Genomic DNA, 13,213 nt, shown 5'->3' with positions numbered 1-13,213 from the left:
GAAGACTATGTCTCCCGGCTGGCCTGGGAACGCCTCGGGATCCCCTGGGAAGAGCTAGACGAAGTTGCTGGGGAAAGGGAAGTCTGGGTTTCCCTGCTTAGGTTGTTGCCCCCGCGACCCGACCTCGGATAAGCGGAAGAAGATGGATGGATGGATGGATGGATGGATGTTTACTTGACTCACTTCCTGGGAAACTTATCAAGGAGCTCTTTGTATTATTAGGTCCATCAGTGCTAAATATTATAAACTTATCACTTTCCTCGGGCACTGTTCCCCTAGCATTCAAAAAAGCGGTTATTCATCTCCTCCTTAAAAGACCTAACCACGAACCTGACCTCCCGGTAAACGACTGACTGGTGTCTCACCTTCCCTTTATTTAAAAAATCCTCGAAAAAATTGTTGCAGAGCAGCTAAATGAAAACTTAGCGTCTAAAAACCTGTGTGAAATTTTCAATCCGGTTTCAGGGCAAATCACTCGACTGAGACAGCCCTCGTAAAAATGACTAATGATCTATTGCTAACGATGGATTCTGATGCGTCATCTATGTTGCTGCTCCTCGATCTTAGCGCTGCTTTCGATACCGTCGATCATAATATTTTATCAGAACGTATCAAAACACGAATTGGTATGTCAGATTTAGCCCTGTCTTGGTTTAACTCTTATCTTACTGATAGGATGCAGTGCGTCTCCCATAACAATGTGACCTCGGACTACGTTAAGGTAACGTGTGGAGTTCCCCAGGGTTCGGTCCTTGGCCCTGCACTCTTCAGCATCTACATGCTGCCGCTAGGTGACATCATACGCAAATACGGTGTTAGCTTTCACTGTTCTGATTTAGGTGCCCCTAAATCTGACCAACACGCTGGATTGTAGTCAGCTGGAGGCGTGTCTTAATGAAATTAAACAATGGATGTCCGCTAACTTTTTGCAACTTAACGCCAAAAAAACGGAAATGCTGATTATCGGTCCTGCTAGACACTGACCTTTATTTAATAATACAACTCTAACATTTGACAACCAAACAATTAAACAAGGCGACTCGGTAAAGAATCTGGGTATTATCTTTGACCCAACTCTCTCCTTTGAGGCACACATTAAAAGCGTTACTAAAACGGCCTTCTTTCATCCCCGTAATATCGGTAAAATTCGCTCCATTCTGTCCACTAAAGACGCTGAGATCATTATCCATGCGTTTGTTACGTCTCGCCTCGATTACTGTAACGTATAATTTTCGGGTCTCCCCATGTCTAGCATTAAAAGATTACAGTTGGTACAAAATGTGGCTGTTACACTTTTGACAAGAACAAGAACGTTTGATTATATTACGACTATACTGTATATACCTTTATATACATATATACATACATATATACCTATACTGGCTCACCTGTACTGGCTTCCTGTGCACTTAAGATGTGACTCTAAGGTTTTACTACTTATGTATAAAATACTACACGGTCTAGCTCCATCCTATCTTGCCGATTGTATTGTACCATATGTCCCGGCAAGAAATCTGCGTTCAAAGGATTCCGGCTTATTATCAATCAATCAATCAATGTTTATTTATATAGCCCCAAATCACAAATGTCTCAAAGGACTGCACAAATCATTACGACTACAACATCCTCGGAAGAACCCACAAAAGGGCAAGGAAAACTCACACCCAGTGGGCAGGGAGAATTCACATTCAGTGGGACGCCAGCGACAATGCTGACTATGAGAAACCTTGGAGAGGACCTCAGATGTGGGCAACCCCCCCCCTCTAGGGGACCGAAAGCAATGGATGTCGAGCGGGTCCAACATGATACTGTGAAAGTTCAATCCATAGTGGCTCCAAGACAGCAGCGAGAGTCCCGTCCACAGGAAACCATCTGAAGCGGATCAGCAGCGTAGAGATGTCCCCAACCGATACAGGCGAGCGGTCCATCCTGGGTCCCGACGAGCGGTCCATCCTGGGTCTCGACTCTGGACAGTCAGTACTTCATCCATGGTCATCGGACCGGACCCCCTCCACAAGGGAGGGGGGGACATAGGAGAAAGAAAAGAAGCGGCAGATCAACTGGTCTAAAAAGGAGGTCTATTTAAAGGCTAGAGTATACAAATGAGTTTTAAGATGAGACTTAAATGCTTCTACTGAGGTAGCATCTCGAACTGTTACCGGGAGGGCATTCCAGAGTACTGGAGCCCGAACGGAAAACGCTCTGTAGCCCGCAGACTTTTTTTGAGCTCTAGGAATCAATAATAAGCCGGAGTCTTTTGAACGCAGATTTCTTGCCGGGACATACGGTACAATACAATCGGCAAGATAGGCTGGAGCTAGACCGTGTAGTATTTTATACGTAAGTAATAAAACCTTAAAGTCACATCTTAAGTGCACAGGAAGCCAGTGCAGGTGAGCCAGTACAGGCGTAATATGATCAAACTTTCTTGTTCTTGTCAAAAGTCTAGCAGCCGCATTTTGTACCAACTGTAATCTTTTAATGCTAGACATGGGGAGACCCGAAAATAATACGTTACAGTAATCGAGACGAGACGTAACAAACGCATGGATAATGATCTCGGCGTCTTTAGTGGACAAAATGGAGCGAATTTTAGCGATATTACGGAGATGAAAGAAGGCCGTTTTAGTAACGCTTTTAATGTGTGACTCAAAGGAGAGAGTTGGGTCGAAGATAATACCCAGATTTTTTACAGAGTCACCTTGTTTTATTATTTGGTTGTCAAATGTTAAAGTTGTATTATTAAATAGAGGTCGGTGTCTAGCAGGACCGATAATCAGCATTTCCGTTTTTTTGGCATTAAGTTGCAAAAAGTTAGCGGACATCCATTGTTTAATTTCATTAAGACACGCTTCCAACTGACTACAGTCCGGCATGTTGGTCAGCTTTAGGGGCATGTAGAGTTGGGTGTCATCAGCATAACAGTGAAAGCTAATACCGTATTTGCGTATGACGTCACCTAGCGGCAGCATGTAGATGCTGAAGAGTACAGGGCCAAGGACCGAACCCTGGGGAACTCCACACGTTACCTTAACATAGTCCGAGGTCACACTGTTATAGGAGACGCACTGCATCCTATCAGTAAGATAAGAGTTAAACCATGACAGGGCTGAGTCTGACATACCAATTCGTATTTTGATACGCTCTAATAAAATATTATGATCGACGGTATCGAAAGCAGCGCTAAGATCGAGGAGCAGCAACATAGATGACGCATCAGAGTCCATCGTTAGCAATAAATCATTAGTCAATTTTGCGAGGGCTGTCTCAGTCGAGTGATTTGCCCTGAAACCGGATTGAAAGGTTTCACATAGATTGTTAAACGCTAAGTGCTCATTTAGCTGCTCCGCAACAATTTTTTCGAGGATTTTCGAAATAAAGGGAAGGTGAGACACCGGTCGGTAGTTTACCATGAGGTCAGGATCGAGGTTAGGTCTTTTAAGAAGAGGATGAATAACCGCTTTTTTGAATGCAACGGGAACAGTGCCCGAGGAAAGTGATAAGTTTATAATATTTAGCACTGATGGACCTAATAATACAAAAAGCTCCTTGATAAGTTTCCCAGGAAGTGGGTCAAGTAAACATGTTGTTTGTTTTATTCCATTTACACGTTGTAACAATCCTTCTAATGTTATTTCATCAAAACGAGAGAAACTATTTTGGATATTTGCAGTATCCGCCGTATATACAATCGTATCTGTGTTACTATAACCCCGTTGTAGCTGGGACGCATTGTCTTTAATCTCCTTTCTAATAAGTTCAATTTTCTTATTAAAGAACTTCATAAAGTCATCTGCCGAATGGGTGGAGCTACTGGAAGGAGTCCCTTGTTGGGTTAGCGATGCTACAGTACTAAACAAAAATTTTGGATCGTTTTTATTAATGCGGATGAGATTTGAGTAATAATTAGTTTTAGCTAAGGTAAGCATGCGTTTATAAGTTATTAAACTATCACTCCATGCTTGATGGTGCACCTCAAGTTTAGTCGTGCGCCATTTGCGTTCCAGCTTTCTACATAATAATTTCTGAGCTCTAGTTTCTTCAGTAAACCATGGCGTACGCCTATTTGGAGCCTTTTTTAACTTCAGCGGTGCTATACTATCAATGGTTTCGCGCAGGGCGTTGTTAAAGTTGTTAGTGAGGTTATCAATAGAGCCCACATACTTTGGGAATGGTGCCATTACCGAGGGCAGTAGGTCCGCAAGAGTCGTCGTTGTGGCAGCATTAATGTTGCGGCTGCTATAGCAGTTATTATTCTTATTAGCTTGCCGAACATGAGTCTGAACTTCGAATTTTATAAGGTAATGATCGGACATTACTTTAGTATACGGGAGTATCATAACTTTGGAGACGGTGATACCTCTGACAAGCACTAGGTCTATCGTATTGCCGCTGCGATGCGTCGGTTCATTTATTATTTGTGTAAGACCACAGCTATCAATTATAGTCTGGAGCGCCACGCACGGTGGGTCCAATGGGGTATTCATATGGATATTAAAGTCCCCCATTATGATTATATTATCGGCGTGCGTCACTAGATCAGCAACAAACTCTGAGAATTCACTAATAAAGTCCGAATAGGGCCCTGGGGGGCGGTAGATAACGGCCAGGCACAGAGGCAGAGGTGTGGCAGACTTCATAGAAAGCACCTCAAACGATTTATATTTATTATTTAAGTTAGGACTAAAGTTAAAGTTTTCGTTGTATATTAGTGCGACACCCCCTCCCCTTTTGAGGTGACGGGCAATATGCGCATTCGTATAGTTAGGAGGGGATGCCTCATTTATCGCAAAAAACTCGTCTGGTTTAAGCCAGGTTTCGCTAAGACCGATGACGTTAAGGTTGTTGTCTCTAATGACCTCATTGACTAATAACGTTTTGGGAGACAAAGATCTGATGTTTAGAAAGCCCATATTATAGGTAGTGGGCTGTTTTAAGGAGTTGTTGATGAAATTATCCGTCGTAGCAATATTAATAATGTTACGTTTATTATGCGCAGTGTACTTAAAATAATTACGACCATATCTAGGAATTGATATGACGGGAATTTTCAGATTGTCTACTTGGCGCTGCGATAAACTGAACGCATCATAATTTGCCACCTCAGTAGAGCGCATGTCTAACTCTGACGTAGTCATAGACACAGTAGAAAAAACATTTTGTGAGTTGTGTATTATTCTACGAAAATTGCTATGTGTACAGGGATCATCCAGCCTGGCGCTGGCTAGTTCTAACTTAACTGACTCCATACCCAGGCTAGCAGGCTCTGTAATTGCCTGTGACCGGGCTTGCTCTAGTGCAGTTAGTCAAATGTGGCTCAATGCGAAGTCTATGTTCCGAGACAAGAGGATAGCGCCTTCCTGGTTAGGGTGAAGGCCGTCTCTCCTCAGCAAGCCAGGTTTGCCCCAGAAAGAGGGCCAATTATCAATAAACGTAAATCCCTGTTGTCTGCAGAAGCTATCCAGCCACCTGTTAAGAGAGACTAATCTGCTATATCTCTCATCATTGCCTCTCCCAGGCAGGGGGCCAGAGACAATTACTCGATGCCTGGACATCTTTCTGGCGAGATTACAAGCCCTGGCTATGTTTCTCTTTGTAATCTCTGATTGTCTCATCCTAACGTCATTGGAGCCAACGTGTATTACTATATTCGCATAACTAGTGGTGCGGTTAGCCTGCCGTACGTGCTTACTAGACCTGTTGCGAGTTAGCTCCCTAAGATTAGCTTCAATGTCAGGTGCTCTGCCCCCGGGAATACACTTAATTGTGGCTGGTTTGCTAAGCTTTATGTTTCGGGTGATGGAGTCCCCTATGACTAAAGTGTGGTGCCCGGTAGACTGGGGTGTAGGACTAGCTAAAGGGCTAAATCTATTATGCGTCTCAACCGGTACACCGTAGCTTGTAGGCCGATTAGGGCTGCTACAAGCTGGGCTAGTTAGCTCGCTACAGCTAACGCTAGCAGATGTGTCCGCAACATCTAAAGTTACGAAATTACACTGCTCTAACTGGCGGACACGGCTCTCTAGCAAAGCCAACCTATCCATGAGTAAAGTGCACGAAGCGCAGGAAGCCATACTCACAGAAACTTTCCGTCGCCGAGTGGAGTGCCAGCTGTCTTCGGGAAGTGGTGGTCACGGTGGCGGGGGAGTAGCTTCCTTCAGACCGGCGCTGCCTTTCTCCGCTAGCCTCGTTAGCTTAGCAGCTAGCTAGCTGAGGGCGGAGTGGTGAGACAGAGATCGGGTGATTTGCAAGTTAAATGGAACTATTAAATATGTTCGATAAGTTGTAAATAAAGCTGCAAAACAGTTAAAATCACACAGATAGAACGATACTTAGCTTTTTTGCAACAAGAGCAGTCGGCGAGCAGTCAGTCACGGATTCCCAAAACCTCAAAAAAGTCTGCGGGCTATAGAGCATTTTCAATTCAGGCTCCAGTACTCTGGAATGCCCTCCCGGTAACAGTTGGAGATGCCACCTCAGTAAAAGCATTTAAGTCTCACCTTAAAACTCATTTGTATACTTTAGCCTTTAAATAGACTCCCTTTTTAGACCAGTTGGTCTGCCATTTCTTTTCTTTTTCTCCTCTGTCCCACTCTCCCTTGTGGAGGGGGTCTGGTCCAATGGCCATGGATGACGTACTGGCTGTCCAGAGTCGGGACCCAGGATGGACCACTCGTCCAGAGTCGGGACCCGGGATGGACCGCTTGCCTGTGTATCGGCTTGGGACATCTCTGCGCTGCTGATCCGCCTCCGCTTGGGATGGTTTCCTGCTGGCTCCGCTGTGGACGGGACTCTCGCTGCTGTGTTGGATCCACTATGGATTGAACTTTCAGAGTATCATGTTAGACCCGCTCGACATCCATTGCTTTCCTCCTCTCCAAGGTTCTCATAGTCATCATAGTCACCGATGTCCCACTGGGTGTGAGTTTTCCTTGCCCTTATGTGGGCCTACCGAGGATGTCGTAGTGGTTGGTGTTGTGGTTTGTGCAGCCCTTTGAGACACTAGTGATTTAGGGCTATATAAGTAAACATTGATTGATTGATTGATAATTATGAGGGAAAAATTGATGTTCAATCCTGAGTGTAAACATAGCTTGTTTCAAGGGAAGTTAAACAATAACTGAAAATCGCAAGAAGAAGTTATTGGGGATACGAAGATTATGGGGAATTTATTTGATAAACAGGGGGGAATGTCAGAAGAATTCAGTGTAAATTATCAAATAAAACCTTGTATTACATTGTGTTCCTGACGAGAAGAAAAAAGGCTGGAGCTTTCCAAGAAGAATGCTGGACTTCCAGGCGGACAGATGGCAGAATCTGCCCAACTTCCAGAGAAACTCTTTTAAGTATTTTTACGAACCCTCTTTGATCTATTTTATGGGACTTTCTTTGATCTGTTCGGGAACCAAAGGCAATGCTGGTCATGACCCACTTCCATGAGGAAGCAGCTGTGGGAAGGAGGGGGGTGAAAATCAAATAAAGAACCACGAGAACGATCTTGGGGCAGAGCATGGTGCAGGATTTGTACAGGCAGTACAATGGCCATGCCTCTCCTCGGATCCGAGTATAAATTGAATTCTGTCTCTGTTTGATTCTTTGCCTTTTTGTCCTGTTTAATAGATGTCATCAATGTTTGAACCTGACAGATGGAGGTCTCGCAACTACGGTAAGCAGCTGCCAACTTCATTTTCCCCCGTAGAAGAAGAAGTACGTTTGACACCCCTGATGTAAAGGATGCATAACGTGACCCCAGCTTCTACTCAGTGGCCTAGTGGTTAGAGTGTCCGCCCTGAGATTGATAGGTTGTGAGTTCAAACCCCGGCTGACTCATACTATAGAATATAAAAATGGGACTCATTACCTCCCTGCTTGGCACTCAGCATCAAGGGTTGGAATTGGGGGTTAAATCACCAAAAATTATTTCCGGGCGCGGCACCACTGCTGCCCACTGCTCCCCTCACTTCCCAGGGCGTGATCAAGGGTGATGAGTCAAATGCAGAGAATAATTTCACCACACCAAGAGTGTGTGTGACAATCATTGCTACTTTAACTTTAACTTTACTGTTCCATCTATTCTATGCACCTTATAATGCGGTGTGCTTTATATATGAACAAAGTTTTAAAATAGGCCAATCATTGAAGGTGCACCTTATAATCCGGTGCGCCTTATAGTGTGGAAAATACAGTATATCTCCATCTTTAGTGATAAATGTGTCCCCCGGATGAACATGTGTCACAAACATTGCATTAGATGATATGTGGATGTTGTGCTTACTTGGACTGTGATGAAGCTGTGAGGACTCAGGTGGTTTGTCTTCATGCTCTTCAGTCTTCACAGAGACAACAGTCAGTGGAAACTTGCTGACATCAGCCTCCTCCTGCCCTACAGGACACTCTCCCTCCTGACTGATCCACACTTCCTCCTCTTCCTCTTTCATGTGGGGGGGCTGTGGAACCTCCTGCTGCTGAAGGGGACGTTCTTCTTGACGAGCGTTCATCTGTTGGACGTCCGCAAGACAACACAAACAAACTTCAGCTCAGATGTGTCAAATATTTTTTAATCTATCAAATATAATATTTTCCAAGTGGACTGACACCACTTTGTGGTGATGTTCTTCTACACATGGAATAATCATCAGTTATTGATTATTATGAATTGTGTTATTGATCCTGTTTTCTGCATTTACATTAATTACTGATTAAAAAGTAACAACTTAAAGAAAACCTCCTGCTGGGATTGTAGTTCCATCATGACTGCATGAAGTCAGTCTGCACGTATAAAAGTTTCATTGTGCTGCAGCATCAAGTGACGCCAACTGGCTCCTCCCACTACCAACCTACCAGCCAACCTTGACGTGCACCTCCAAAATAGTCCCACCTCACGTCAACGGTGACCAGGTCTACAGAGCTGTGGTCGGTTGGCTTTACTTTTACGCACAATATCCTCTCCTTGTTCTCCATTACCTCCCTGCTTGGCACTCAGCATCAAGGGTTGGAATTGGGGGTTAAATCACCATAAATGATTCCCGGGCGCGGCACCGCTGCTGGCCACTGCTCCCCTCACCTCCCAGGGGGTGATCAAGGGGATGGGTCAAATGCAGAGGACACATTTCACCACACCTAGTGTGTGTGTGACAATCATTGCTACTTTAACTTTCTTCTGCGAAAGCAACATTTTTAACCCAACAGAAAACAAACAGAAGTGCAGCGAAGCACGTGGAACAAGTGCCAGTGAGTATGTATATATAAATATATACATATACACATACATATATATATATATATATATATATATATATATATATATATATATATATATATATATATATATATATATATATATATATATAAATGTATAAATATAAACAAATATTTTGAATATTTGGGTACCTCATGTTTCGACTACAAACAAAATATTGATGCAAATTCATTTTGTGTGCAGTATATTAAAGCTATTTTTAATATTTAACATTTATTTAATTAAATATTTATTTTAGTCTGACTGAATAAGCATTACTCGCTTACAATTGTGCAAATAGTGTATTCATAATAACAAACATCAGTCGATTTAATTTCCATGATATGTCCACCAAATGCAGCTGAGATAGGCTCCAACACCCCCACCCCCCCCCCCCGCAACCTCAAATAGGGACAAGCGGTAGAACAATGGATGGATGGATGTTATCAAGGTAATAGAAGTGCGTGCAAACATCATTTGTATTTATTGCTAATAAAGTTGACACCAACATAAAGCAGACCACTGCAATAATACATTATATTACACTGTCATTACAATAACAATAATATTTTTTTTCATCCTGTAAAGCATCTTTGAGTACACTGAAAAGTGCTATACCAAATAAAATGTATTATTATTATTATTATACCATGTGACTTATTCCAGACTTAAATTACAAGACGTTCGTTTCTTTCTAGTAACAAATATTTAATGATGTTAAGCGTGACTGTAATATACAACAGAAACAGTTAAAGTATTAAATAAGTCAATATAATTCTCATAGAGAACATATAAAATACACTCCTAAAAAAAAACAACAGTTAAAGTATTAAATAAGTCAATATAATTCTCATAGAGAACATATAGAATACACTCCTCAAAAAAAACAACAGTTAAAGTATTAAATAAGTCAATATAATTCTCATAGAGAACATATAAAATACACTCCTCAAAAAAATGCTCGCATTTGCTACAAAGGCCTGCTAGCGGGCTAACGCTAGCACGTTAGCTTCGAACAACATATGAGGTAAATAAGATAAATAATATGAAAATATATCATGTATATTACCTCATAAGCCGCGTGTACAAGAGAGGAGTGGAATATATTCTTCCTATTGTTACACCAGCAACTCTTTTTTGTCTTCTGTGGCCGGGCGAAGGAAGTGTGCACCACTCACTATTGTCCCAGTGAAACACGTGTTTGAAGGAAGTGTGCACCACTCACTATTGTCCCAGTGAAACACGTGTTTGAAGGAAGTGTGCACCACTCACTATTGTCTCAGTGAAACACGTGTTTGAAGGAAGTGTGCACCACTCACTATTGTCCCAGTGAAACACGTGTTTGAAGGAAGTGTGCACCACCTACTATTGTCTCAGTGAAACACGTGTTTGAAGGAAGTGTGCACCACACACTATTGTCCCAGTGAAACACGTGTTTGAAGGAAGTGTGCACCACTCACTATTGTCCCAGTGAAACACGTGTTTGAAGGAAGTGTGCAACACACACTATTGTCCCAGTGAAACACGTGTTTGAAGGAAGTGTGCACCACTCACTATTGTCCCAGTGAAACACGTGTTTGAAGCAAGTGTGCACCACTCACTATTGTCCCAGTGAAACATGTGTTTGAAGGAAGTGTGCACCACCTACTATTGTCTCAGTGAAACACGTGTTTGAAGGAAGTGTGCACCACTCACTATTGTCCCAGTGAAACACGTGTTTGAAGGAGGTGTGCACCACTCACTATTGTCCCAGTGAAACACGTGTTTGAAGGAAGTGTGCACCACTCACTATTGTCCCAGTGAAACACGTGTTTGAAGGAAGTGTGCACCACCTACTATTGTCTCAGTGAAACACGTGTTTGAAGGAAGTGTGCAACACACACTATTGTCCCAGTGAAACACGTGTTTGAAGGAAGTGTGCACCACTCACTATTGTCCCAGTGAAACACGTGTTTGAAGGAAGTGTGCACCACTCACTATTGTCCCAGTGAAACACGTGTTTGAAGGAAGTGTGCACCACTCACTATTGTCCCAGTGAAACACGTGTTCGGCAAACATTTGTTCCGCGGTTGAGAACACCTCAATGACGTCACAGTAGGAAGAACAAAACAAGATGGCGACTGGCGGAGAATACGTTGGTTTGGTTATTATGGTTTTTAGGTCTTAATTACAACGTACATGTGCACATTTGTGTCGTTTAACAGAGTAAACGTCCTTATTAATTGTTTGTATGCGGATACATTAGTCTGAGTGCACTTTGACGTGCTAGCCTAGCCTGCTGGTTAGCTTAGCTTGTTAGCTGCTAACAAAGAGAGGCGGAAGTGATCGAAACATCAAAGCAGAGATCCAATGTAAGTGTAAAGTGTTTTTATTGTGTGAACATGTCTACATTACAAATGATGTGAGTGTTGGTGAGTCAGCGACTAACTGCTGCCGTTGAAGAAATATTTGTGATGTTAGAAAAAAAAAAAAAAACTACAGCAGAGTACAAGGAGGAACTTTGTCGAACAAAAGAGGAGAAGGAGCGACAACATCAACTACTGGACGCTGTTTTCAAGGAACATCAAGTTGTGTTACACATCCAGCCTTCCATCCCTCTTCTGCTTATCTGAGGTCGGGTCGCGGGGGCAGCAGCCTAAGCAGGGAAGCCCAGACTTCCCTCTCCCCATTCGCTTCATCCAGCTCTTCCCGGGGGATCCCAAGGCATTTCCAGGCCAGCTGGGAGACATAGTCTTCCCAACGTGTCCTGGGTCTTCCCCGGGGCATACTACCGGTTGGACGTGCCCTAAACACCTCCCTGGGGAGGCGTTCGGGGGGCATCCTGACCAGATGCCTGAACCACCTTATCCGGCTGTTCTCCATGTGGAGGAGCAGCGGCTTTACCTTGAGCTCCCCCCGGATGACAGAGCTTCTCAGCCTATCTCTAAGGGAGAGACCCGCCACCCAACGGAGGAAACTCATTTAGAATAGAATACAATAGACTTAATTGTCATTATATTTGCATATAACAATATTAAAGACTCCAGTTTAAGGTGCGGTAGTGGGAGCAAATATGGGGTCAAATAAATAACACAAGGGGTAATAAGGGAAAACTAACAATTGAAATAAACAGACCGCTTCGGCCACTTGTACCCGTGATCTTATCCTTTCGGTCATGACCCAAATCTCATGACCATAGGTGAGGATGGGAACGTAGATCGACCGGTAAACTGAGAGCTTTGCCTTCCGGCTCAGCTCCTTCTTCACCACAACGGATCGATTCAGCGTCCACATTACTTCAGACGCCGCACCGATCCGCCTGTCGATCTCACGATCCACTCTTCCCTCACTCGTGAACAAGACTCCGAGGTACTTGAACTCCTCCACTTGGGGCAGGGTCTCCTCCCCAACCTGGAGATGGCACCCCACCCTTTTCTGTACGAGAACCTTGAACTCGGACTTGGAGGTGCTGATTCTCATCCCAGTCGCTTCACACTCGGCTGCAAACCGATCCAGTTAGAGCTAAAGTTCCTGGCCAGATGAAGAGACTTAATCCTGCAGCCACCAAACCGGATCCCCTCAACGCCTTGACTGCGCCTACAAATTCTGTCCATAAAAGTTTAGAACAGAATCGGCGCTTTGGTGGAGTCCAACCCTCACTGGAAAAGTGTCCGACTTACTGCCGGCAATGCGGACCAAGCTCTGACACTGATCGTAGTGGGAGCGGACCGCCACAATAAGACAGTCCGATACCCCATACTCTTTGAGCACTCCCCACAGGACTTGCCGAGGGACACGGTTGAATGCCTTCTCCAAGTCCACAAAACACATGTAGACTGGTTGGGCAAACTCCCATGCACCCTCAAGAACCCTGCCCAGAGTATAGACCTGGTCCACAGTTCTACGACCAGGATGAAAACCACACTGTTCCTCCTGAATCCGAGGTTCGACTATGCAGCATTAATGTCAAGTCCGCTCAATAATAAAAGTGTGCAA

The 13,213-nt window shown here is 43.8% G+C and overlaps 1 protein-coding gene and 1 long non-coding RNA gene across 2 annotated transcripts in view; one reads left to right on the top strand and one right to left on the bottom strand.

Annotated features, from left to right (window-relative positions):
* Positions 1–13,213, bottom strand: part of LOC133546740 (zinc finger protein 771-like) — a 119,255-nt gene that overhangs the window by 20,500 nt on the left and 85,542 nt on the right. The gene's annotated exons all lie outside the window — the stretch shown is intronic.
* Positions 4,227–8,724, top strand: LOC133546747 (uncharacterized). Its single transcript, XR_009805266.1, has 2 exons — positions 4,227–7,666; positions 8,330–8,724. It is a non-coding gene; the product is annotated as an uncharacterized LOC133546747 (long non-coding RNA).

Source organism: Nerophis ophidion, unplaced genomic scaffold (assembly GCF_033978795.1).
Source record: "Nerophis ophidion isolate RoL-2023_Sa unplaced genomic scaffold, RoL_Noph_v1.0 HiC_scaffold_40, whole genome shotgun sequence".
Taxonomy (NCBI): Eukaryota; Metazoa; Chordata; class Actinopteri; order Syngnathiformes; family Syngnathidae; genus Nerophis; species Nerophis ophidion.
Note: the sequence above shows the minus strand (reverse complement) of the source record. Positions and strands in the feature narration are given on the sequence as shown.